Source organism: Dermacentor silvarum, chromosome 4, assembly GCF_013339745.2.
Source record: "Dermacentor silvarum isolate Dsil-2018 chromosome 4, BIME_Dsil_1.4, whole genome shotgun sequence".
In the NCBI taxonomy this organism is placed as follows: domain Eukaryota; kingdom Metazoa; phylum Arthropoda; class Arachnida; order Ixodida; family Ixodidae; genus Dermacentor; species Dermacentor silvarum.
This window is the reverse complement of record NC_051157.2, coordinates 21,181,124-21,207,780: the sequence shown is the minus strand read 5'-3', so window position 1 is coordinate 21,207,780 and position 26,657 is coordinate 21,181,124. Positions and strand designations below refer to the sequence as shown.

Below are 26,657 nucleotides of genomic sequence, written 5' to 3'. Positions count from 1 at the left end.
TCTGTCGTCGACGCGTTCCGCGGTAGACGAAGGCATATCCTGACGGCTTGGACTTTGATACTTTGCATTGTACTCAGACTTTCAATGTAATTATCTGACCGAGTGAGCTGGCCGTGAGCCTCGAATAAGCTGACTAAAAGCGACCTCTTGATTGCGAGCAGCAGTTTCGACGCCGTCGGCTTGTTGTGCTATCGCCCGATTTATGATGGTCGCTACTGGTATGGATTTGGACCGGCGATAATTATCATATTACTTGGAATCCGCTAGGTTAATTATTCTTGGTATTCGTCACTGAAGCGCCTTGTATAATATAAATACGTATTCGACGAACATTGCTCTAAGTCTTTGTTTTCGGTAGTTGCAGAGTTGAATAAAAGTGTTGGATGGCCACTCCGGGGCCGGCAACATCACGTATCATTTGCGGCGGGCTGCCTGTCACTTATTTGAGGTTAAAGTCTTTTTTTTTCTATTTTATTTTTCGGGCAGTGCGCGTAATGCGAAGTTTGAAGATGAAAAAAAATTATTTAGTAATTCTTTATAAATCCCTGCTTCATCTTGCGTATACGTCTGTTTCACGGCTGGCAATCAGAAAAGATGCGTAAACCAGCTCAGTTTCAAAGCAGCATATGGCCTTGTGTCATCGAGATGGGATTGCAACTGCACAGGTATAAATGAACGCAAGAAGACAGGCTCAAAAAAAAATAATAATAATAATAATAATAATAATAATAATAATAATAATAATAATAATAATAATAATAATAATAATAAATAGAGAGAGGGGGGGTATGTGCCGGGACCATCGACGATGACTGTCATTGTAAGCGAATGGCCGAACGCTTCTGGAAAGCTATTCGCTTTATTATAAACGAAGGATCCGTTTAATTAAGGCGTATATTTGTTGCAGTGAAGATATTGAGATAGCGTCTGCTGTTTCAATGCGTAATTTCGTAGAGAGCATAGCTGTTAACCAGCATACTTATAGCGGCGGTATAGCTGGCTGTACATTTAAGCCGATTCGTTATATCTGAGTTATCTCCAGCGGTGCGAGCACTGGCGTGGAAGACGTTTGCCATCCTCCTCTCCCGCCGAACACAGGGAGGGAGGCCGGCGGGAGAAGAGGAAAAGTAAAAAAAAAAATAATAATAAATCAATTATGGGGTTTTACGTGCCAGAACCATGATCTGATTATGAGGCACGCCGTATGTGGGGGGACTCCGGATTAGTTTTGGCCAAGTGATGACACGAACGATTTTTAATTTCGCCTCCGCCGAAATGCGGCTGCCGTGGGAGAAGAGCAAGGCTGTCCTTCCCGATCGTTCCACCGTAGCATTTCGAACAGACATCCCAAAGCCGTCGCACAACTGCAAGCGTGTCTCAAAGAGCTATAATGTGTATACGTAATAATTGGCGTTCGATGGCGAAGCCATCCCGCAACTCGGTTGTGCGAGACCACGTGCCATTTGCAGTGGCGGTGAAAGTCCGACCTCCACCGACCACGAGAACGAGCGAAAGAGTCAAGGAAAAAGCTATTCGCTTGCAAAAATAAAAGAAAGAAAGAAAGAAAGAAAGAAAGAAAGAAAGAAAGAAAGAAAGAAAGAAAGAAAGAAAGAAAGAAAGAAAGAAAGAAAACGCGATGGCACTCAGCTAAATTTACAGTGTACAGCGCGCAGAAAGAACCGGAGATGAAGGTCCAGGTGTAAAGGACCAGGTGTAAAAGCGAAAAAAAAAAAAAAGTTGCAGAAAGACACTAGGCCTGCTTGTCCAGCACATAAACAAGGACGATAACGGCTCACAGCGCGAGCCGTTTCTCTGTGACGTCATTCTGCTACCTGCTAGTCCACCGTCTACGACATGTTATATTTGCCGGGTGCAGTGGCCGTAACAGCGTGACCCCGTGCGTGCGAGCACGCATACACACTCCATCACCTAACGGAGTCGTGTGTCTTCGAGATCGGCAATATATATAATTAGCAACGGCGCTGCCGTGGGCACAGGCCGGCCAGTGTATCGGGGGGATGCGTGGTCGACTGACCAAGGACAGTGAAATCGTTCTGCGTCGGAAAATCCGATAATTTAGTGAATGCTCGCACACGTATACGCGTATACCTGTAAATGCATTCGCCTTAACGGAGGCTATCGCGTTTTGACATCTTTCATGTCTGCGAAATGTGCCCAACGTGATGATAAGAATTTCTATAGGCATCCCCTTTGAAACGGGGCGGCGACAAATATACACCTAGCCTGCTTGAGCTATTCAGGTTTTACTATATCTGTTGCAGTCTAAGCATTTGGCTATCTCTCCTTCATCTTCCCATTTCACCTAAAGGAAGCACTTTCTCAATGGCAAACATAGCAGCCCTACCTAAATACATGCCATCCTACCTACTCCACATGTCTTCAAAATACGAGATGTAGAAAATAAGAGGTGATGTGCATATTTTTAAAGGAAACCGGTAATTTACACGAGTGTCAATGGGAATGCTATATCGCTATGCCGACACAATCTGATAAGTTGACAAAAAAAAGCCTGTACTTAGGGTGCAGTAAATAAGGCGATGCAACGTGTCTTATCCGCCGCCTGCTAGTCGCGAAGAGGCTTCGGGTCTTTCCTTTGCAGGCCAAACAGGTCGCAAAGGTTGCATTGCTAGGTTACACTGCAACCTTGTCAGGGTGCAAGGTCGCTGTGTTATATGTATGGAAGTTGGTAGCCATAGTCATAAACGCCCAACAATTCAAAACGACAGAAGCAGGGTCATTCAATAGTTTTCTTTTTCTTTTTGAAGGAGTCTGGTAGAACGTACTAGTGAAGTAAAACGCAATGCACGATTTCCACGAGGCTGAGGGCCTTTCTGTCGAGACAGTCGCTGCAGCGCGGTAACCGTCGGCCGTCCTTAAAAACAATTTGCCTCAAAAGATGAGTGGCTGTCGGCATACTACGCCTGATTTGCAGTGTTTCAGGTCCGAGATTTTCACTCGTATCAGGCCCGAAACTTGCAGCGTCTTTACTTGCACAAGAAGTTGCCTAATGTCCCCAAGAACGCTTTCAGTTAACCTCAGCTGCTCGTTTCATCGCGTTCGAGACAACGGCATGTTTTCCTCGCAGACGCTTCGGCAAGCAGCAAGATGGAGATGTCTCTACTTACTTATCATGTCGAAAATAAATCGTCACGATGTCTCAGAATCCGCACACGCAAACTGGCAGATTGCCAAACAAGCAAGCAAGCAAGCTATAGCAAGCAAGCGGCCGCATTTCGATGGAGGCGAAATGCAAAAACCCCCGTGTACTTGCGTTGTAGGGCACGTTAAAGAACCCCTGGTGGTCAAAATTAATCCGGAGCCCTCCACTACGGCGTGCCTCATAATCAGAACTGGTTTTGGCACGTAAAACCCCAGAAAGAAGAAGAACACGAACGAACGATTAAATAAAATGTGGCCACACAGCCAAAAATAAATGTATGTTCTAGGAATGCATGGTAAGATAAACGTTCCAATTAAAAGTTTTTTTTTATTATTCAGATGAACATTTTTTTGCTTCTTTCCCTTGAAAACTCGGCGGATCCCACGCATGTGTGTGAATTTGTGATAAGCGAAGCTTTCCTTGGTGTTCACTGAAGTGTCTTCGTTTCACTTCTCTGTAGCTCAACGCTTTTCGCTCAATGCACCCCTCTGGTCCCATATTGCTCCCTTTACTTCTGTGTCCACACATAAGCTGCAGTTGCCGGGAAACGTGAGAAGCAGTCATGCATCTTTGAACGCTATCGCGTTCCACGCTTAAGCGTCCTCCAATTTTTTTTTGTGTTGACGACTTCTTCACTTCTTGAGTCTTGTTTTGCTTGCCAATTCGGGCACATACACAACCATGTGAACATTCTGACCGAGAATGTTCACATGCCCAGTGTTTCATGCTCAGTTGCGCATGCCCAATGGCCCAAGTTGTCGATTCTGCGACATACCCGGGGGCACGTGCGCAGTTGCGCATACTCATGCAATGACCCGAGCTGTTTATTCTGGCAAATACCCAGCGGCCCAAGTGGTTGTATAATCGAAAAGTCAGCAGCAGCCAGCAGCCGCAAAGTGGGAGGAAGAGACAAAGAAAGCTTCGCCTTAATAACCGCCGATAGCGACGACGTATCGAAGCAGCTTCAATTGATGCAGTATCAATATACAGTCGAACCCGGATATATCGAATCTGAAGGGGACCACAAAAAAAAAATGTTCGATATATAGGTAATTCGATATATAAAATAATAGGTCATGCGGCAAACGGTGGCTTACCGACTGGTGCGTCCGAGGGCCGCAGAGTTACTGCACGCAACTCGGGGAAGAAAAAAAAAAAAAAAAGCAAGCACACTTTGTTTACCTGCAAAAAATTACTGGATCACTTTCAACTTCATTGCTAAGTCCAAGTTAATTATTTTCTTTACACTTGCAGCGGTCATCGCTTGCGCAAAATGAACTCACAAATAGACACTCAACCCACACGACGACGCCACGAAAATCGGAAAGAAGGAATGTTGACGTTCGAGGTAGCACGTGGGCTAACCGAACAGCTCGACGGGGCTCAACTGACTGCACACACAACCCACACGGCTCAACTGACTGCAAATTCTCCTCTCCACCTGCAGGTGCCAGAAGACCTCAAAGTGCAGAAAGAAGTGCACTTTGAGGTCTTCGGCGTGACTCCGCGTTCGATAAATCGAATGTGCCGGTCAACGGGCGTTGTATGCACGCGTGCACCAGCCCTATACATTTGCAGGGCATTTAGAGGGGATTTTACAGCTGTTCAATATACACAATAACTCGTTATATGTGGGTTCAGTATATCCGGGTTCGGCTGTAGTAATTTGTCATTCAATGATGGCGCATCAGTCGACCGACACCCTTAGGCTGGCTTGTGGGGATACCCGCTGAATTTCGAAACTGAAGCCTGGTTAAGCCAGCATGGTGGTGCCGGGAAATGTAAGCACATCAATTGGTTCTGGGCTTTGCTTTGCGACGCTACCACGTAAAAGCCATATTTATGAACATATGGTGTCGCAGCACATTTTCGAAGCGTTAATTTGCTGCCATGTGTTGTTCGGGCAAAAAAATTCGTTATATCACTAGAAACCTGGCGCCCACCTGAAACCACTGTCAAGTTGCAAGTGTTCGCTCTCAAGCGATGATGCTCACTCCCGATGACTGAGCTACCACATAATTGTCACATTGGAGCATGGTGCTACAATGGTTCTTATATTACCAGAATACCGTGCAATAGCGAGACAGAAACGTAGTGGAGCGAAGCGAAAAGCCACTGAACCTGCGGGTCCAGTGAATCGTATGCGTGACACAGTGTGCAAATCAATACGACGTATAGTCTGATGCTTTACACCCCGTCATTCCTACGGTTCGCCAATGACCTCCTTTGTACAAGTCTTCACGGAGCCATGGTTGTGCATGCACTGTAAGTTGGGTGAGCGAGGCCAACGTGTAGATGTATGTATATAGTCTGATGTGTTCCCCTTTCCCTCTCCCCAAGCGTAGGGTAGCCAACCGGGCACGTCCTTGGTTAACCTCCCTACCTTTCCCTTCTCGTTTCTCTCTCTCTCTCTCTCTCTGATGTGTTGACTCCCTTTGCCCTGGGCTGCTAATACAGAAGCTCTCAATGTAAAAACTGTAATACAAAAACTGGAGCGTTAAACACATGCAACTCTTGGCCAAACTCTAGACCAACTAGCCCAACAGGCGGTCCTTCTGAACTCTTGGCCAATCGCATCAGAATGCGTCAGAGCAGCCCGCCTTATTGTGCTAGTTTAGTATGTGCCTGTGTTTGATTATGGACAACTTTCGCTATGTGCTGCCGCCGTTACTGCATCCGCTGCATCATCATCGTCATCATCATCATCATCATCATCATCATCATCATCATCATCATCACCATCATGCGCCACATAATGTGAACTGTTTCCGCTGTTCGCACGCTCCTGCTCAAAAGCAGCGATGATGATCACATGGGAACAAAGTTGTCGCCACTCTAACGGTAACGAAAAACCTTGCGATGACTTGAATAGAGGTGCTCCACGGGGTATTGACGCGCTGCCAAAGCACGTAGTAGGCGCAATGTCAAGGCCAATTTGCCAGTAGCTTAGCAGCCGTAGTATGGTTGTTTCCACAGGCACCAGCGGGGTTGCGTTGTATGAATGCGTGCAACGATAGTCTGTACTCATGCAGTTACATGCGGTTACCTATATGCCTTTGAAGCGGCCATTTCCGTCGAATGAAGCTAAAATACGGCTAAAATAGTCTGACATCACGTATGGCGATAAAAACACGAATAGACACCGTATGTGTACGTGACACGACTATATATACATATTATACATTGCCCTCTTTCCCTCTTACGGACCAAACGTGCGAGAATGATGCGCTTCGGTTTGTCGCTTCCCATGGCTGCAAGGTCACTTATTTATGACGTAAGGAAAGACAAGTACAAACGGGCCTGAAGTGAGATAGTACGTGGTCGCATGTTCTGCGACTCGTATGGGAAGTCACAGCCGGTTCGAGCCGCAATTTCCGTATAGATAAAAGCTCCAAAAAGCTACTCGATCTCGTTGTAGCTTTTAGTTCTCAATTCAGTTCAGCAATTTCTAATTGTTCGTTTGGTGAAATCGGGAAACAGTGTTTATTCAGAACGGTGGTTGTGCCACAGTTGTCTCCCCTGACTATCCCACAGAGATCCCTTATTACGCTCTTCTGGATATCGGCTTAAATCCTTTTTAATATTAAAATAAGAGGCCTAGCTAACTGAAGAAAAAAATATCATTCCGAATTTGAAGCACCATGGATGCAGCCGCATATGTCAGTGTTTTAATCATGTCGTTGCCATCATATATCAAGAAAATTGGTGTCAATTTATCCGAGACCATAATTAAGTGATTACAAAAAGCGCTCGCGAAGCTTTAAAGTGACCTGAGAACACCACGCAATACTGGATGCAGCATCAACACGAGAACCCGTCCTGTGGTGGTGTACCTCCATGTATGTGTTTAAGCAAACAAAAGCCGTATTCATAGAACGAACAAGATCAGAAGGTCGCTTTGTTCAGGTACATGAAAATGCTGGTCCGCGCATCTAACTACAATACTTGAGCAAACAATTTGTTTTTGTTTTTTGTTTTTGGATTCGTAACATAAATGGTGTTCGGTAACTTGAACAGTTACCGAACAGTTACCGAAAAGTTACCGTCGCACTGCAGAGCACGATGTCGCAGGTTCGATCCCGGCCGCGGAATCCACATTCCGATGGGGGTGGAATGCAAGAACGCCCGTTTACCGTGCATTGGAGGCATGTTAAAGAACCCCCCCCCCCCCCCTCCCCCCCTGTGTTCAAAACTAATCCGGTTGTCCCGCACTACGGTGTGCCTCATTACCGGATTGTGGTTTGGCACGTAAAATGCAAGAATTAAAAAAAGAAAGAAGTGTTGCATCACCGGGATTCTTCACCAGGCTCGCGGAAGTGCGGGCCACCGGATTAATTTTGACCGCCTGGGCGTTCTTTAATGTGCATCCAGTGCGCACAGTACACACACGCATTTCTGCATTCCGCTCCCATTGGGATACGGCCGCTGCGGCTGGGATCAAACGCGCGACCTTGCGCTTAACAGCGTAATGTCATTGCCACTTAAAGCTACCGCTGCGGTACGTACAGCTGCAGCGGAAAAAGATTAGCACAATTGTGACCAATCACCCGAGCAGAAAAATTGCGGTATGCTACGCTGTTGTTCCCTAGCACGCCTAAATGAAAGTGCCAGGCACTACCCTCTTTGAAACATGAATCACCTGTCATTTAGATAGCAGCGTGCACGGGAACAAGAGCGCCGCGTACTGCAATTTCCCTGCTCCGGTCATCGGTCACTTGTGCTAATCTTTTTCCGCTGCAGCTGTACTTGCGTCGCTATAGTGTCCCAGCTAACGTTAGCCAAGCTGTTCACCGAAAAAAGAAAGACAGATTTGAAAAACACGTTGCGCGATACAATCTTAAGATCTGCGGTGTTTAGTCATCAGACCACTGAGGACCAAACAACGTATAGGTTTTATCATTGTATCTTGCAGCGTGTTTCTTAAATCTTTTTTTTTTTCATTGAACAGCTTGGCTAAAGTTAGCTGGGACACCCAATATACATATACGTGCTTGCAGAACTGAGGTGCTAATTTAGGTCGTGTGACTTCAACCAAGCGCTGTTAGTGGTAATGGCAGAGCTCTCTACCTCAACTGCAGAGTGAAAACCAACCAAGTAACTATAAATAACGCTTTATAGTTTTCTTTCGTATGTGCTTCCTAAGTCGTCACAGGAAAGTTGATGCGACACTATTATTAAAGCGAAGCTTTCTGTGTCTCACTGATTCGTCCGTGAGCACCGAAAACGAACTGCAGGAAAGCCAACGTACACAATGGAACTATCTGCGCACACAATAGCATAACGGCTGCGCATCTGCGCACACAATATAGAACAACGGCGCACGAAATACGTATCGTAGAACACTACAGCTTACATTCGCAGTTGTACCGATAAGAACAATGGGGACTGCAACGCCACGCTACCCAGACGAACTGTACACAGGGTGTCCCAGCTAAAAGTATTCAATGTTTTAAAAACGACAGAGTGTGCCAGGAGACTCGAGCCAACTCAGTGGTGTTGAGGATCGCGTGTCCTAGCCTGGGGTATTTTTTCCTCGTTTTGCAAAGTCAATTAATTCATCATAATCATCATCACCATCAGCCTGCATTTATGTCCACAGCAGGACGAAGGCCTCTCCCTGCGATCTCCAATTACCCCTGTCTTGCGCTCGCTGATTCCAACTTGCGCCTGCGAATTTCCTAACTTCATCACTCCACCTAGTTTTCTGCATGCCGTCCTCGACTGCGCTTCCCTTCTCTTGATATCCATTCTGTAACCCGAATGGTCCACCGGTTATCCGTCCTACGCATTACATGGCCTGCCCAGCTCCACTTTTTCCGCTTAATGTCAACTAGAATATCAGCTATCTCCGTTTGTTCTCCGATTCACACCACTCTCTTCCTGTCTCTTAACGTTAGGCCTAATATTTTTCGTTCCATCGCTCTTTGTACGGTCCTTAACTTGTTCTCGAGCTTGTTTGTTAACCTCCAAGTTTTTGCCCCATATGCTGGCACCGGTAGAATGCAATGATTGTACACTTTTCTTTTAAACGACAGTGCTAATCTCCCAGTAAGAATTTGGTAATGCCTGCCGTATGCACTCCAGCCCAATTTTATTCTTCTATAAATTTCTTTCTCATGATCAGGGTCCCCTGTGAGTAATTGACGTATAGATAAACGTACTCCTTTACAGACTCTAGAGGCTGACTGGCGATCCTGAATTCTTGTTCCCTTGCTAGGCTATTGAACAATATCTTTGTCTTCTGCATACTCATCTTCAACCCCACTCTTACACTTTCTCGGTTAAGATCCTAAATCATTTGCTGTAATTCGTCCCCATTGTTGCTGAATAGGACAATGTCATCTGCAAACCGAAGGTTGCTGAGATATTCGCCGTTGATTCTCACTCCTAAGCCTTCTCAGTCTAAGAGCTTAAATACTATTCCTAAGCATGCAGTGAATAGCATTGGAGAGATTGTGTCTCCTTGCTTGACCCCTTTCTTGATAGGTAACTTTCTACTTTTCTTGTGGAGAACCAAGGTTGCTGTGCAATCCTTGTAGTTATTTGCCAATATATTCACGTATGCATCCTGTACTCCTTGGTTACGTAATGCCTCTATGACTGCTGGTATCTCTACTGAATCAAATGCTTTTTCATAATCTATGAAAGCCATATAGAGAGGTTGATTGTACTCCGCAGATTTCTCTATTACCTGGTTGATGACATGGATATGATCCATCGCAGAATATCTCGTCCTGAAGCCAGCCTGTTCCCTTGGTTGGCTGAAGTAGTGTTGCCCCCGATTCGTTGACGTCACCGTGATGACGTCACCGCGCGTTACCTAGCAACCCTTGCATCACTAGTGCAAGCTGCCCACGTTTTTTGCTTTATTTTTTCTCCCACCTTATCTCGTTTTATTTAGTACTCTTAGCCATTCCGGTATTTTCAACCACGTAGTTATCCTGCACTTCCTGATTAGGCACTGATATCATTAAACAAATATATATATATTATTCTAAACTTGCGAAGCAAGTGGCCAGTGATGCAAGTTTCCTAATTGGAGGCTCCCAATTTATTTAGACCACATTTAGTTTTTGCGTGCAAGCCGGCGAAGTTCTCTGGCAGCGTCCGTCCTCGCCAAAGGTATTGGACGCGTCTGGGTGTCTTCGTGGGCAGACCGGGCAACCCTGTCAGCAAAGTCATTGCCGTCGGTGCCACAGTGAGCAGGAATCCACTGAAAGATTATGTTGTGCCCTGTTTCCCGAGCATGATGGTGTATTTCCCTAATGTCCGATATCATCTGATCGTATGTTCTGTGATGTAAGGCAGACTTGATACTGTGAACAGCTGACTCACAAAATGTGACCTATTTCTGTGCCGGCTTTTCGGTGACATAGTTCACAATCATGAGCTTTAGGTAGTTCTTCAAGTGCCTTCAATTACCGATTGTATTCAATTACGGACCCATTGCTACGGCTACAAATGCCATCTAGCCTTTCCCGCGGCGAAACAACCTTGTTGTGCCGCTTGTGGCTGGGAGTGGCGTTTACGAACGCTTGAATGGCCGATATCCCCACTTGCGACTCCTATAGGTGTGATAAAACCAACGAGCACCTGTTGTGTACCTTTCCTCGCTACGACGTCCAACGCCTCTCTCTCTCTCTCTGGACAACCTTAAACCGACTGGACTCGACACCGTTCTCTGAGTCCGTCACTGGCACAAAAAGCGATTCGTGCACTAGTACACTACCTGAAGTGCACCGGTTTTAGAGACCGCTTATAGTGCTCCTGTGCATCCTTCCACGTGCACTCAGTGCTCACTCTCTTCCTCTTTCTATTCCCCTTACCACATTCTTTCCCAGTATGTCCAAACCTTTTATCTTAAAAATGATAAAACTAGCAAAACGCAAATGATGTGTTCCCTCGCCGTCACATGAAGGACACTCAACCTATTAAGCCTTTTTTCCCCCCCCCATTTTCCCCCTCCCTATGACAGTGTCAAGGCTGAAGTTACTTGATTGGAACACTCACTGTGCCGGCAGAAGAATGTTTGACAATGAAGTCATACCTTTCTTGCGTAAAAGCCATGCAAGCTATATACGTAGAACAGAAATGTAATGTCCTCAGATTTACGTCATAGGGAACGTTTACGGTGTCTACGCATGTCTTTTTACTTATGCCTTTCTGTCTATGGTGACTCGTGAAGGACGTGTATCTTGTACCTAAGGCCAACACTTCTGGCAATGGTCAGTTAGGTTTAGTAAGTGGCAACTGGCAGTTATTCCTGACGCACCTGACGCAACGTTTCGATCGCATGTCTCTTCCATCACTGTCAGATGTCTGAAACGTCTAGAGCAACAGGACAGGTGGCGCCGCAGAGTGTCAGCGCAGACAATGGGTAAGAGTAGCCGGGACGGTGTGTTATGCGTAAGTGGTGGGTTATCAGGGTCTAATAGCCCGCGTCTATGTAATGACGTTGTGCTTAGGCCTTGCTACAAGCTTTTATTATTATTATTATTATTATTATTATTATTATTATTATTATTATTATTATTATTATTATTATTATTATTATTATTATTATTATATTATTATTATGCACGAAAGGAGATGTTGGCACCTCACAGAGGCACGTGATTGTTTTTCTATACTAGAATTAATGTAGCCTTGGTGCACCGTGTAAATATGTGACAATGTTAGGTATCTCGCTTCTTGTTAATTACTGGTCAATTTCGAATTTACACGCTATGCCTGGTACTCCAGCGAAAACATCTGGAATGTGAAGAAACCAAGGAGGACGCGAGACGTCTACTTGCCAATACTGTTCTATACCGGAAGGAGGTTTCTGCACTTGTTCTCTAATTTCGTGCACCTTCGCCCCATCTCGGTTGTTAAGTGCTCGGTGAAAGAGTGTCAACGCCCGATATCACTTGCAGTTAGCGGAAGCAACCAAAATGACGCAACATGCGGTACCATCTAACGTAATAGCTTTGCGAATGGTTTGTCGGAGTGATCGTCACCTTGCTTTCGACTGCTCAGCGGCGTCACTGCGGATGTTTAAGGCATCGAAATTTCAAGAAACACTACTCTGTTTTCAGTCTTAAAAGAGGTTTTTCGAGTGTTGCTCTATACGTACAGCTTGCATCAGAAGTTCCAACATGCGAAAAAAATGCGCTACATCGTGCACCCTCAAATGAGTGTTGCAGCCTTTACCAAGAGGAAGCAATATATCAAAATAAAAAAAAGGAGGAATAAAAAATAAATATGGGTGCCCTGTCGCGTGAGTACCTTTCCTAACAAGTGCATTCTTTTTTACATCGCACCAAAAAAAAAAAAAAAAAAAACTGTATCCACGTAGACTGTGTTGTGAGCATACAGACCGAAGTAGGAGTAAACGGAAAGGCCTCTTCAGCACGCACAAATCTGCGCGGCGACTAGCGTCGCTACCGAGACCGTTGTTTATCCAAGCAGACTTCTACTGGCGGAAGCTGAGGAGCCTTCATGTGAGAGGCCACTTCCCGTCGGATAATTTTCGGGAAGGGGAAATGGTTTCACCACTGCGCACTCGGCTTCGGAGACCGGAAGAGCTGCGCTCAGCATCAGACGGTCCCGCGTTGTTGTTCGTTTCTATCTTATTAATATAGCGCTCTGTCGTTTTGTTAGTTCTATATTCACTCTCGATGGTATATTGTGCGGCCCTTACGCATTGCGGACAGCGCTTTTTTTAAATTTTGTGATCGACAGCCCCCTGCGTATAATGTGGAAGCATATCTACTATTGTGTGATTTGAAATTTTTTCAGCCTGGTAAGAGCGCTTTGCATGATGAAATATTAACGGATAGAAACATGTTTCGAGGAAATTGAACGCGTCCGAACGCACTAAACTTCATGGGCTGTGTATTAGGTGCGTTGTAGGTAAGCCAAGGCAACGCGGAATCATATCTGATTTAGCATTGGTGCCACAGTATACTTTACATGCATCGAATGGGTTGTGGTATAGCCGTACCGCCGCATTCCGCTGTATGGTTTCAAAAGCAGGTAAAATGCATGGTAAAATTATTCATACTTTGCTATGTGAAGGACTTTCCTCTTTCGCTATATCCTGCCTGCGCATGTGTGTGTCACGAGAGGTTGAATATAAATTATAATCCGACATAATGAAATGAACCACAGTTTATCAAGATATTGTACTAAGACTATATACCGTCAGGCAGCATAATAGACCACAGGCAGGACGACAGATATTACAAAGTTAAACTCTATGCGCCTGTGTATCTCTTGCGTTAGCGAATAGCTGTTCAAAATTAAGTTAGTAACTCTGTGTGCGATGGGACTACTTCAATACTAACTTTTTTTTTTGCTTGCAGTTACTGACTTGCAGTTACTGACTTGCAGTTACTGACTTGCAGTTACTGACATTAGTTTGCTTGTCGTGCTTTCATTTGACTTTCTGCAAAGTCAGCACTCTGCATGCAGTTCACTTTTCGCTGTCGTCGTAAGAATTCACCGTAAGATCTGCCGAAGAAGCGTTGCCAACATCCATCTGGCTCTCCGCTATTTCTGCGGTCGCTCGGCAGAGAGTGTGCATCGTAGCTCTCGTGGGCTGTTGTCTGAGTAAGCAGTCGCGTGCATATTTCTCACATGGGTCCCAGAATTTCCGGCGTATCTGATTCTCGCCGGCATGCCCTACAAGTGTCGCCTTTCGCAGACCTCGGCGGCTTCGTAAAAACACGCTTCCTCTCGTCCCTTCCCAGACAGGGCCGTTGAATCGCGTCAGCCTCTCTGGCGAGCTGCGTGGCGCGACTACACAGCTGTGTGTGCCCAGACCGATGTTGACTGCTTGGAGCTTCGCGTCCCGAAGCTATACGCCTAAGCTGCAAAAGACGCCGTGTGGAAGGGCTGTGAACAAATATGCGAATTAAGCTTATTTAAATTGAAACCGAAATGTCAGTACTACACAGGGCTAGAGCTATAAATGCGCATAGTTACAGCGGTGACTTTAGGGCGCATTTTGCGAGGCATCTCTACTTAGAACGAATCATGAGGATGTCAGCAGCTTCGATATGAGCGTTCCCAAAGAGTGCAATGAAATGCATTGACGTTCCAGTTATTTTCGTCCTGCAATGCATAAAACGGCTTTTGTTTTTAAAAAAATGTAATCGGAACAACATTGCACTCTACTGCAAGTTTGACAACTGATATGTCGTAGCTGGTTCATCTTCAGAAGTCGTTCCAAGTTGATATGTACAATTGTGAAATTGCAATATGTGTGTGCGCGCGCACGCACGCACGCACGCACGCACGCACATACACTTTGGAAGTTCGGTAAACGTGTGGTAAAGTGTATGTGCGTGCGTGCACATACACTTTACAAGCAAATCACGCGCCTTCCTGTGGCTGCTGGTTCTAGCCAATACACGTGGCTGACGGCTGACGGTCCACAAAACCTTTAATGTTACTCTTGCTGCTATACTTAAAAAAAAAATGGTCGCGCATCCATCCTTCGGAGATGATTGGCGACGTTCATTCGATTAGCATTCTTTTCTGGTATGGGCGTGTAATTAGTGATGATACGTTCCCATACGCGATGGCAGATATCTAGCGACCCAAGTTGGCGGTAAAGTGTTTAGAGATACAAATAGATATATAGCTAGATAGATACCGGAAAGTGCGTAAAGTATTCTAAGAATGCTAACCGCAGTATGATAGCAATCGAATACACAGGTTTTTAGTATCCTGCTGCCTGCTACAGTTGAAACAGAAGAAAAGTCGATTTACAAAAACACGCACCGAACCGGAATAAAGAAAATATGACGGAACTTATCTGATGAGATCGCAGCTCACAAGAATATCTCGAATGCTTCGAAGAGCGTGCGCGCGCGGCTAGGTATTGCCCATGGATTCCGAGATTTAGCTATCGAAATGAGTCTGCGAACTTGTCCACCCAGGATCCCTTTTTCACTCGGAAGTCGATGGGTCTGAGGGCTGCTTATGTTTCCTGCGGATTTTCCGATAGCGTATACGTGTCTGCTAGCTTTCAACGCGACTGATTCCCGAGACGCAAATCTCTTGAAGCTATATGGCTGCTACTGCTGTTCCTGCTGTCTGGTGTATATATAGCGTGACCTCGTATATAACATCGGAAGCTTAGCATGAGCTTACGGAGCGTCAACATCTCAGAGTGCATTTTCGCGCCGTCTTAGTTATGGGCACTGGTATCTGACGTCGCGCGACATGCATCGACATGTATTTGCTGCACGGGTTAAGTCGGTGGCGCTATGAGTGGATAATCCAATTGGCTGTTCCGCTCTGCAGAACTAGAATTCGAAAGATCTTCTCGCCCCAACAGATTACATTCTCTTTGAAGTGTAGTTCACGTGGCAGCCTTTGTTATGTTCATCTAACATTTCATATCACCCAAACCCTCGCGAAATGTCCCTCATGTAACTGTCACCTTAAATAAACAACAACAAAAGAAGAAATATGCGGCAGGCTTTAGCCTGCCTGTCTCCCAGATTGCATATGTCTCCCAGATTGCATCGCGATTTGAGCGTTCCCAAGCCTATGCAGTTGCGCGATTCTGCGGGTTTGTGTTGCCAGGGAAAGGCGTTCTTAAAACACGCGCGTCAATTGTGGCAAATAACATCTGGACGTATACGAGTATAATGCACTTTATGTTTTCTATTATTGCATTGTTTTACTTCTTATATTCTGAAAAGAAAGTTAACGCGAACATTTCCCTGCGTGAGTAGAGCACATCGTTAACCAAGCCAAAAACGAAGCAAGCCAGAAGAGAGAGTACAAAAATATGTCCGCGCCAGCTGCACATTCTGCATCACGCGAATCTATAGTGAATACACCGCCGTTCGGGACCTAATTATTGCAAGTTGTATTAAAAGCGAGGAGCTGCTCTTCTGCAATGACATATTCTGTTGTGTCGCTGGCATACACGTCATTTAAACGTGTGGTATAGCTGGCGACAAAAGTTCGTGGACCTTTTGAATGATAAAAGATAATTTGGTTTCATTTCACTCACATGCATAAAAAAAAAAAAAAACTTCCTTTTTTTCTTTGTGTGAAGCTTGTCTTGCAGCTTAGTTGTTTATTTAAGTGAAACCGTGGAGGTCCTCCTCACGCATAAATTACAGTAGTCGCTTGGCGAAGTTGTCGTCCGCTCGTATATAGCTTGCAATTTGTTAGCATCCTTTCTGGAGTAGCCCTCGTTCTCGGGCAGAACAACAACAGGTGGCGAATGTCCCCTGTAGATGTTGGATTAGTACACTTTCAACAATTCACGCGGTCTTCAGGTGTTGCACCCCAAACCCAGGTGACGGAAGGTGTAATGGTTATCCCAGCCCGTACATATATTCTCCGAAGAGATACTTCCTCCTCCCGAGAAAGATCACGGAGAAGGCAGCTAGCAGACATATGGATTAAGGCGTGCGTGTCCAGACGGAGAAGCGATATTTTTGGGCCAAAGAAGTGATTTTTTGGGCCAAAAAAAATCTGAAGGGAGTGTATCAGGTGGGATTTCAGGTTCGAAACTATAGGGCGCATCTCCACTGTGATTCAAGACGTCACATGCCACGACGTCCACGGCTGCAGAACTCACGGCTCTGCGCAGTGCACTTTAATTTATTGACTCGGAGAGCCCTGGTATACATCTGCCGTGTTTTCCCGCTCTAGAGGCCGGCTGTACACAGTATGCAGTCAGTTCTCCGGCGTGGAGCTCGCGAACAGCTAACGTACGAAATTGTCAAACTTCACTTCAACGTCAAACAGAAATGCCACGAAATTATTTTCCAGTGGCTACCTGGCCATTGCGGGGTCGGTGGAAACGATCACGCAGACAAAACTGCCCGTGAGTCACATCAAGAACAACACAGCGTTCCCATTCCTCTTTCCAGGACAGACGCTGCAAGGCAGCTTCGTCACCTGGCACGTAAGCTCTCTTAAACAGAGTGGAACACATCAAATATAAGGCGCACCAGGTTACACGAACTGAACCCTTTGCTCCAACTCCGACATCCACCCGGGCTTCAACGACGTGAGGCTTCGCTTCTATACCGGCTGTGGTTGGGAGTGGCTTTCACGAAGGCGTACACCATTTTGATTGGAATGACCGACAGTGCTGCGTGCGACCTCTGAGGCGGCGAAGAAAACATCGAACATTTGTTGTGCCACTGTCATCGATTTCAGTCCCAAAGACAAACATCATCTATCGCATTGCGACCCCTGGACGATCGGCCATTGTCCGTGCAGGTGCACCGTCCCCATCGCACGTCGGCCCACAAAGCTGTGAAGACACTGTTGTCTTTCTTGAGGCCGAGGTCGCGGGATCGAATCCCGGCCACGGCGGCCGCATTTCGATGGGGGCGAAATGCGAAAACACCCGTGTACTTAGATTTAGGTGCACGTTAAAGAACCCCAGGTGGTCCAAATTTCCGGAGTCCCCCACTACGGCGTGCCTCATAATCAGAACTGGTTTTGGCACGTAAAACCCCATAATTTTTTTCTTTCTTGAGGCCGCGGTGTCTAGCGTATGTCGGCACCATCGTTGTCGCTGTGACGATCGAAATCCGCCTCGGTCATAAACGCTTGTAGATAGGCCAGTGCTGAACACTGATACGCAAACACATTCGTTAGCTTCAGCTTACGATGGGCATGCGGGCTTCGTTCTTTCCAAGCTTGACTTAGAGCGCTGCCATCCAGACGTGCATGAAGGGCACAGTAATGCCCCCTTCTTTTTTTTTTTCTTTTTTACTTCTTTATTTTTCTTATATGCTGCGGGCTCCCTTGCTCAAAAGAAAGAACGACGTAAGAGATAACGGGTAAAAGCCTGGAAAATATAACCACCCAAGAGATGAAGTCATGAAAACAACTTCATTAGGTGTTTCTGAGCAAGCTCTACATCTCTCGAAATACGACTTTTGCCTTTAAACGAATATTTTTAATTTTGTATAATTAAAGGTAACTTTGCATAATTAAAGGTGACCCTTAATCTCACTCGCCTAAGGTGTACCACTCTGTCTTTAAAGTTTGGTTCGTTACGTGAAACACCAGTAATGCTCGTACTTATAACTTGCGCTGACACTCTTCTATTCCACGCTAAGAAGGAACTCGGCAAGTTGGTTGTTTGGGCGAGTTGTTACTGCATTTTTGAATGAATATCAGCGTGAAACGGAAAGGAACAACACACATTTGCTGTATTTCCAACTGATTTTTAATATACACGTGTGCGCACAATTTATACGGAACTGTGTGAAACAACACGAAAAAACGAAAAGAGAAAAATATTATCTTACACTGAGATTTCGCTCGGAATCAAGGTAAGAAAAAAAAAAGAAAAACAGAAATATAGGGGGGAATATAGCCGACTGCCATACGCACAAATGAACAAGTCAACCAAGCTAGTAGCAGTTTTTGTCTGCCTATCCGGGGTCCACAAGCCTTTGCCTGCGACTGCACAACTACTGGTCCCTTTCGGTTTTCATGCCCGGCTTAGGGTACGGCCACGCGAGCGGCAAAAACGCGCGTTTTTGACGCGCGTCAAAAACGCGTGTTCTTGCCGCTCGCGCGGCCGTACCCTTAAGTGAAACGGCGTTGCCCTTCCCGATGGCTACCCGCCAAGTACGTCCTGCCTATACTTGCGGAAAACAAGCCGTTGGTGTACTTATCCTGAAATTTCATTTATAGAAGGACGCTTTAGCGTCGTGAACCATTTAACGGTCGTATTCACTCGGCCACAGCTCCTCACCCGTATATTAGACGGTCAGTTTCAGCATAGAGCACGTAAAATATTATTTGTGTTACAACAAAAAATGTACGTAGCATCTCATCAGGGAGTGTCACGGAGCATCTCCTCAGGGAGTGCTTACGCATCTTAATGATGCGTAAGCATTTTGTAGTAACGACGTGGTGTTGAATGCTCACACTCCACACTGCTGGTAATCCTAGCACTACTCGGCGGCTGCGGTCGTCTTGGCGCCATTACGGTAAATGAGACAGCGCTGCGGCGACACGAACTACTGCGGAAGGCGGCGCAACGTGAACTGATGAGGCTAGCAAACTACTGCAGGTAACGGCGCCAGGTGCGCTGATTACGTTCCGATCCGAAGCCACGGCTGCTCCACAGTTCTGGCTTACTAAAGGTGTGCCTAGTGCGTCCCTGATTGCACACGTCACGTGGTCACAGCGACGCGCTTGTGACACTGCTCGCGCGTTCGTCGTCGTCGTCTTCTTCCAATGACGGACGGACGGACAGACGTACGCACGGACAGTTTGCTCGTTGGGCAAGCATATAGAAATGCTTACGCATTTAAAGGTGGTACATATATATCATTTCACTGAGGCAAGTAGCCTTAACTGCCCGATCGAGTGAATTCCGCGCTCGATTCTCGGTCGCGATCGTCGAATTTCAATGCGAGTAAGTGGCACTCGCAAAAGAACAGAGACTGTGCGGTTCGCGCATGTACGCAGCGGCGTCGCGTCTCGCGGTGGCTTGATTAATTGCGTGTGCATGCGCGCGTGGCAGCATGAGCTGCGTGTTTATATGCGTTTAAGCGGCGCGAGCACCGTGTGTATCGCCTGCGCGCCTAGCCCGACCCTGGCCGGGAGCGTTCGACCGGCGCGCGCCAGGAGGCCGCAGACACGTCGAGGAAGGAGGGGCGATCCGAGCGGAGGACCACGATGGGACCTCGTCACGCGAATAGTCAAGCAAGCGGCCGGATCGAGCGTTAACACTATATTGTCCTGCCCTAAGGTTAACCCCAGTTATTTGAATATTAAACGTGATTTTTAAGAATTCCCTAAAATTGCATGAAACTTAGAGGAGGCAGAGACAAAAAAAGAAAAAGAAAAGACACTGAGTGCCTGACAAATGCATCTAACTCTGCACTAGCAGTAGTACAGCGCATGTAAAACAATACGCATTTGATACAAACGATCTTTGTAAATTTGTAGAATATTTGGTGTTTAAGTCTAGAGGGGAGGCGGGGGGGGGGGGGGTAGGGGATACATTTATCAGCGCTTAAGGCAATGATACTATATATCAGCGTAATAAAACAACGACCTATACATACAACTTAAACCACTTGCAAGATGCATAAAAAACAAGAAAAAAAAACATGTGCTAGTATAATTCTTATGCAGATACAGCATGAAAACGATCTAACTGAGAATCAACGTCAGAAGTGACACATGGAAAAAAAAAAAAAAAAACATCTGTCGCGTTTTCCAGAATGCCGCAAATTTCACTCGTATGTCTATTTCGCGCATTTTCAGGCTTATGGACCCTCCGCTCAAATACTGTGAGCGGAGGGTCCAGCATAGGTGAGTATAGCCCTGGTAATTTTGTAGCCACAGCAGCTTGATCAACGTTTTTATCGGCCAGTCGCGTCGTAGATAAGGGGTGGATAAGGGGCATGATGCCACGTCTTTAGTGTGAGCTAAGGACGTCCGTAGAGGCTGTACTTTGCAAGGGTTCTCTCACCCCGATTTTATTCATTTCTTATTACACCGTGTTAAATTATGCGGAAATTCTGGCGATCGCAGGTGCGCGGATTCGCGTGACCCGCTGACAAACGGGAGATAAGGAAGAATGGAAAGATGAAAATATTGTTACGGAATGTGGCCCTATATAGGTCGGCGGCTGCCACGTTCGTCCCAGAACGCCTCGCTATTCGCTGCTTCGCCCTTGTTCAAAGTGACCAACATTACTGAAACATAATACGGTATGCCAGTCGGAATTTTTTCAAACAGATAGAATGCGCAGCAACTTTGCCTTGGGCCTCGATCGGTTTCAGGGCGCAGCTTTATTTTCAGCGTTTACGTAACGCTATAGAACTAGAACAGGCTGGATGGTGAAATTTGCTCAAGCTCGACATCGAAGAGTGAGCTGTAATAGCTGTTCAAGTTTGAACGAGCATGCGCAAGTTTTTAAACGTTGGCTGTAGTATTTCGTCACTGCATGCGTAGATTTAAGTTAAATTACATTAATTTGATTCTGGCGTTTTACCTGCAAAAATCACCATCTGTTTATTATGCACACGGTAGTGGAGGAATCCGCATTAACCTTGACCACCTGGTGTTCTGTAACGTACACTCAATGCACGGTACATGTGCACGAGTACTTTTTGCATTTCACCCCCCCTCCGCCATGGGAATGTGGCCGCCGCGACCGGGATCGCACCCGCGACCTCGAGGTCAGCAGCGCAACTGAACTGTTGGAGTCACTGAACTACCATGGCGAGTTTTCGCATGTGGACCGCATGGCCAGCGAGTGGCTCACGGTATAAAACATGACGCCATTTTACGCATAAGACATACCGTAAGATACATAAGACACGCCGGTGCCTTTTCAACGTGTTTCTATACGCGTGCGTACAACTGTTGAGGAGTTGACAATGCTACATCGCCTTTTCAATACATACAGGGCGAAATAAATGATGCAGCGCTAGCTGTGGGTGGCAATATATGTATTGGACAGAGCAAATGTCGAGCTTCTGTACAGGCTCGCTAAAGGGAGCCTATACAGTAACTCTAAGTAAATGGATAGCTGGTGAAGGGTAGGCGTTGGTTTAAAGCTCCACTCAGCGTGGATATCCGGTGCTTTATTTTTGCTTGTATACATTGCACGCCACAATCGTCACAGAAGCAATGAGAATGAGTTGGTGAAAGCTTTAACCATTACAGAAAAGAAAAGATGAGCTTTAACACACATTAAGCTTCTGGTGATCATCATGCTATGAGAACTGAAATCCGGAGGACGAAAAGGAGGAAGTGAAAGAGCCTAGCAGTTTCAGTAAAATTAAATCGATATGCGAAAACATCAAAGATGGTTGCTTCGCCTAAGTACGCGGATGGGTTCTTGAAGTTTTCCAATAATAGTTCTTTGAGTTAATGTCAGTTTTCAAAATTTGTTAATAGAGAGTCTTCAAAAATAGTTCCTTGAGTTAATGTCAGGAGATTACGCAACGGTTCCAGACACAAAACGCCTTCTGTTGTATTCTTCACTCTTGAATTTGTTGAAGTAACTAGCCTCTGTATTGAGGGTCGAAGAACATTATAGTATGTCTATGCCTACACTATATGGATTCAAGATGTCTCTAAATTATGCTTACATGGGCCGGTATTTGTGCTTTCGTATGCGCATTTGTGTCATGTATGTTGGTGTTACTTGCAGTTCATTCAAGTACCACGAGTGTGACATATGCAATTAGATAGTATTGTGTCAATGGAAAAATGTGCACCCAGCGCATTCGCGAAGTCCGGTGGAATGCAAAGACGAAGGCGCCTGGTTTCGGTGTTCATCTGCCCTCCTTATGCGTTACTGTCTGCTTTGGGACATTCACACTGATGTTTGTTTATACTGGCCATTAAAAACCAGTGAACTGGGCAGAGCCTCCATGGCGATCCAAGAGCGTATTTCGCAAAAGCTGCATGCCACGTTATCTCGGTGGCGTGTTGGCTGACCCCTGGCGAGCTATCTTGCCCGGAGGTCCCAGAAATTGAACGCCACGACGAGCCTTATCGGCCCGTTATAGTTGACCGACCACGGGCAGCTGCCGTCGCTGGGTCAACATGACGGAGCTCGCTGCTACATGTGAACGTAAGCAGAAACCGCGTGGTCGTAAAATATAGGCGCTCGTAAATTTCGACGGGATATTGGCGTGTCAATTACGAGAGGCGGTCGCACTTCCGTAACTTCAGCTCACGCATTTCATGCGCTTTCTGCTCTGTTCACTTTCTGGGAGACAGCTTGTGCCTCGGCGCTTTCGAGTCTTGACCACTGTTTCTTACGTTGCTGCAGCAAGCGCGTTCTGTACCGGGATGTGCGCTCTGTCATCGGCTGGTAACATTCAGTAGGTGAAACATTAGTAACTTACGTCACTTTGCATTCCTGCGCATGCCTTCCCTTCTTTTAGATCAATCTTTGAATAAAATTGCTATCAATTTTCAGCTACCGCTACATTCCATATCCAGGCGCTAGCGTGCTGAACCATGCTTGTTTTAATAAAGGCACACTCTCATTTGGCTTGCGGGTCTGGCAACGGCTCCGGAAACAGTACGCATCGAACTGGTGGTAGCACACAGCTATCACCAGTGCCAGGTGACAACGGCTCACATGACTAATAATACTGGGGTTTTACGTGCCAAAAGGCTCACATGACTCCTTCACCTTTGTGCACGTATGCATGCGCAGTTGATGTAGGCACTATATATATAGTAACTGAAATGTAACTATCATTGAGGCGAGGTTTGCGCAAGTGTTGCGGCGTACAAAATGACTACCATTGATTAAAGTAAACAACGCAGTTTCCACGGTGGGACATCAAGGCCCTTGCAGACATTATCCATGTCGGTCCACACAGCATGCGAACCGACAGCGCAAATCTGAAGGATCCAGAAGTCGGGAGAAAAACCATTCGCGACCGCTGCCCCTCCGGCGGTGAACGACAGAGAGCGATGAAGACAGGGACAAGACAAACTTCTTGTATCGTTCCCTGCAGTCGCACGGACGGTTGGTCGGTGTCAGTGACTCCGTCAAACGGCCGCGCATTCCCCCTCTTCAAGTCTGAAAGATTCGAGACGGTGGCGGGTGTCTCGGGAGGGGGGACAGAAATTGAAAGAAAAGTGGGCGAGAGATGAAACGTAACTGACGTCGAACTCGCGCGTGATGCGGTAAATGAGAAATCCGACGCACACAACCATCGTAGAAGTGAGGGTGAGGGCATCCGCTCTCAGTGCAGATGGGCAGGGAACGCTCGCGCACATACGTACGGGTGCGAAACACGCGTTGCCGCGTGGATGAAAGTCGAGCGATGCAAAGGGAGAAGGGAAAGCAATACAAACCGCCGGCACAGCGCACCGACAGAGCATCGCAGCCTCGAAGCAAGCAACAGCGACGGGCGTCGAACGGGCGGAAGTGTCGCGTTACAGCGCTTTCCGTCGCGCGCTGGCTTGCGCACCACGCCATGGGGCGAGGAGGCGGACGATGAGCTCAAGGGTACCCGCCCCCCCTCGGCGGCTTCGTCTTGACAGCGGTCCGCGCTGTTCTGTCTCCCTTCCCAAGGATCGAGCCCCAGAGAGCGCCGCCGGCCGGGCCCTAGAGTCTCTGCGTGCGCGACTGTGCTGGGCTGGGTTGGACGGGTCCTGGGCCGGGAGTGCTCGCCTGCTGCTTGCCTGAGAGAGTGCCGGAGAGGGAAAGAGGGAAGCGCGCCCTGCGTCTGAGAGCAGGGGGTCCGCCGGAGGTACCCCCCCGAGCCCTGGATTTCTTTTTTCGGACATTGTGAGAGGGGTCCCTGCTCTGTTCCCTTGTCAGCCGCGGGGGCGTCCTTGGGTGAGACGGACCGTCGCTCGGAAAGTGCGCCAGGAATCGCAGAGGTGAGAGGCATGTTGGCAGCGCGCTCGCTTGCTCGGCGAGGTGACAGACGTTGTTTGGTCTGCGCCAGATGAAACGCGAGTGAATGCTTTCCGCATCGTTAGAGTGTCACGCGCCGCCGTTGTGCGCGTGGTCCGAGAACTTTGTTTCGCCAATACGTTTGGTTGGCCCAGCGCTATAGTCTGCGCTACGAAGTAAGGGTGGTGCAACCGAAAGGCAATTACAATCTGCCAGCACGCGGGCGACATGCGCAGCAAGGCGGGTGCTGTGGCACACACAACGAGAGGTGATTTTGTCGGTTAAGCGCCACTTGGACATTCCATACTGGTTGACAAAGCATGAAACTAGGTTCACGTGCTCCTTAATCTGCAGTTCATGAGAATCTACCACCTATCGTGAGCAGGCAGACGAAAATAACGAAATGAACTTGTATTTCTGCCGCATAAGAGATGGTGTACGCAGTTGAAAATGTTTCTTTGTGTCGTCTTTTCCCAGTTTTCATCTTTCTATCCTTCCTTTCCCTTACCCCCAGTGCATGGTAGCAAACCGGACGCTCGTCTGGTTGACCTCCCTGCCTTTCCTTTTTGTTTTCTCTCTCTCTTTCTCTTGCATCATCGTCGTTTTCTTCTTTTTTTCGTGATTCTAAAGTTAACCATGTCACTTTTCCGTGCTACGGCTGTGACGTCACTGCTTAATTTTCGTACTGCTTCTCTATCGTCATCGAAGCATTGCGCGCGCCATAGCACACTTTCACGAAACAGACAGCTGAACGCGGCCTTGCAACACTGACAGTGAAAGCCCTCTTGCAACTGCAATTCGCATGTCACCGGCTCACCAGACATAAGAAAGTGCATCGAAAAAAAAAAAAAAGAAATAAATGGCTTTCTTGCAGCAGTCTGAGTAAACAGCCTTGGCGTATAATCGGAAAGCGACCGCGAGGGTAAACTGTATAAATATAGGCCTTTCCATTCGAGATCAAACAGATAAAGGTCAAATACATAGCATTTTGCAATAAGTCGAAGAACTTCCTCTTTCAGTGTATTAAGAAATGTACTTTTCTCAGACCGGTTAATTTCGGTCAGTTACGCAACCGCTCCTTGAGAAGGAATGAAGTGTCATGCATCAGTGTGTAGATAAGCCGTGTGATAACATGAGTATCTTACATGCATTCGCTGTGGTTGCTTAGCGGCATTAGTGTTGTGCTGCAAACCACTAGGTCGCGGGATCAAATCCTGGCCGCGGCGGCCACATTTCGATGGGGATGAAATGCAAAAAACGCCACTGTACCGTGCGTCGGGTGCACGTTAAAAGAACCCCAGGTGGTTGAACTTATTTTGGAGTCCACCACTACGACGTGCCTCATAATCATATCGTCGTGATTTTGGCATGTAAAACCCCCGATTGTATTATAACTATTATCTTACATGCACTAATGGCAAACCAGACAGCAGTTCACAGTAAAATGGAGGCTTGAAATGATCAACAGTGGTCGAAGCAGGGATGTCTCAGGCTGCTGGAGCCAATGTTTCGTACGTTTGCTGATCATATTATGTGCATCGCCATGAGTTCATGAACAGCTGTAGAACAAGGGATGTCGCTAGAGCCAGTGTGTCGACAAGGGAACTTGTATTCGTCAGAGCAGCTGCCCTGACCAAGGCAAGTGCCCTTGTCGACACATTGGCTCTGGCGACATTCCTTGTTCTACAAGTGTTCATGAATTCATGGCGATGCACATAATATGCGCAGTAAAAGTACCAAAAACGATGACGCACCACATGTTTTAAACGGACCAATGACATCCTCGTTAATGCTCGTCTTCACCGCAACCCAATCTGTATCAAGCGTATCGCTGCAAAATATTTTCGTCCGATGGCAGGTGTAAAAATGTGCAGGCTATCACCTGAATGTATGGGAGGATAGTACCGTAATTTCATCTTAGATATACGCTCTACTTGAGCAGTGATATCAACAGCAGTTCCTGCGTCTGCTCAGCTTTCACTGTGGTCTTCATTATACATATGCGTAATACTCGTCTGTCACTGGGGCAGTTCGCTAATGGGCCACGATGGAAGCTCGATGGAAACTTTCCAGCTCTGAAAAGAAACCTTTTCTTTG

At 46.7% G+C, this 26,657-nt stretch overlaps 1 protein-coding gene across 2 annotated transcripts in view; it reads left to right on the top strand.

The window, feature by feature from the left end:
- Nucleotides 1–26,657, top strand: part of LOC119449602 (scavenger receptor class B member 1) — an 88,914-nt gene that overhangs the window by 8,529 nt on the left and 53,728 nt on the right. Inside the window, exon 1 of one of the 2 annotated variants that reach the window (XM_037712815.2) lies at nt 24,015–24,544. The exons of the other annotated variant lie outside the window; for it this stretch is intronic. The gene's annotated coding sequence lies outside the window, so the exon portion shown is untranslated. Of the gene's footprint in view, nt 1–24,014; nt 24,545–26,657 lie in introns of those variants that run through there. 2 annotated transcript variants of the gene reach the window in all.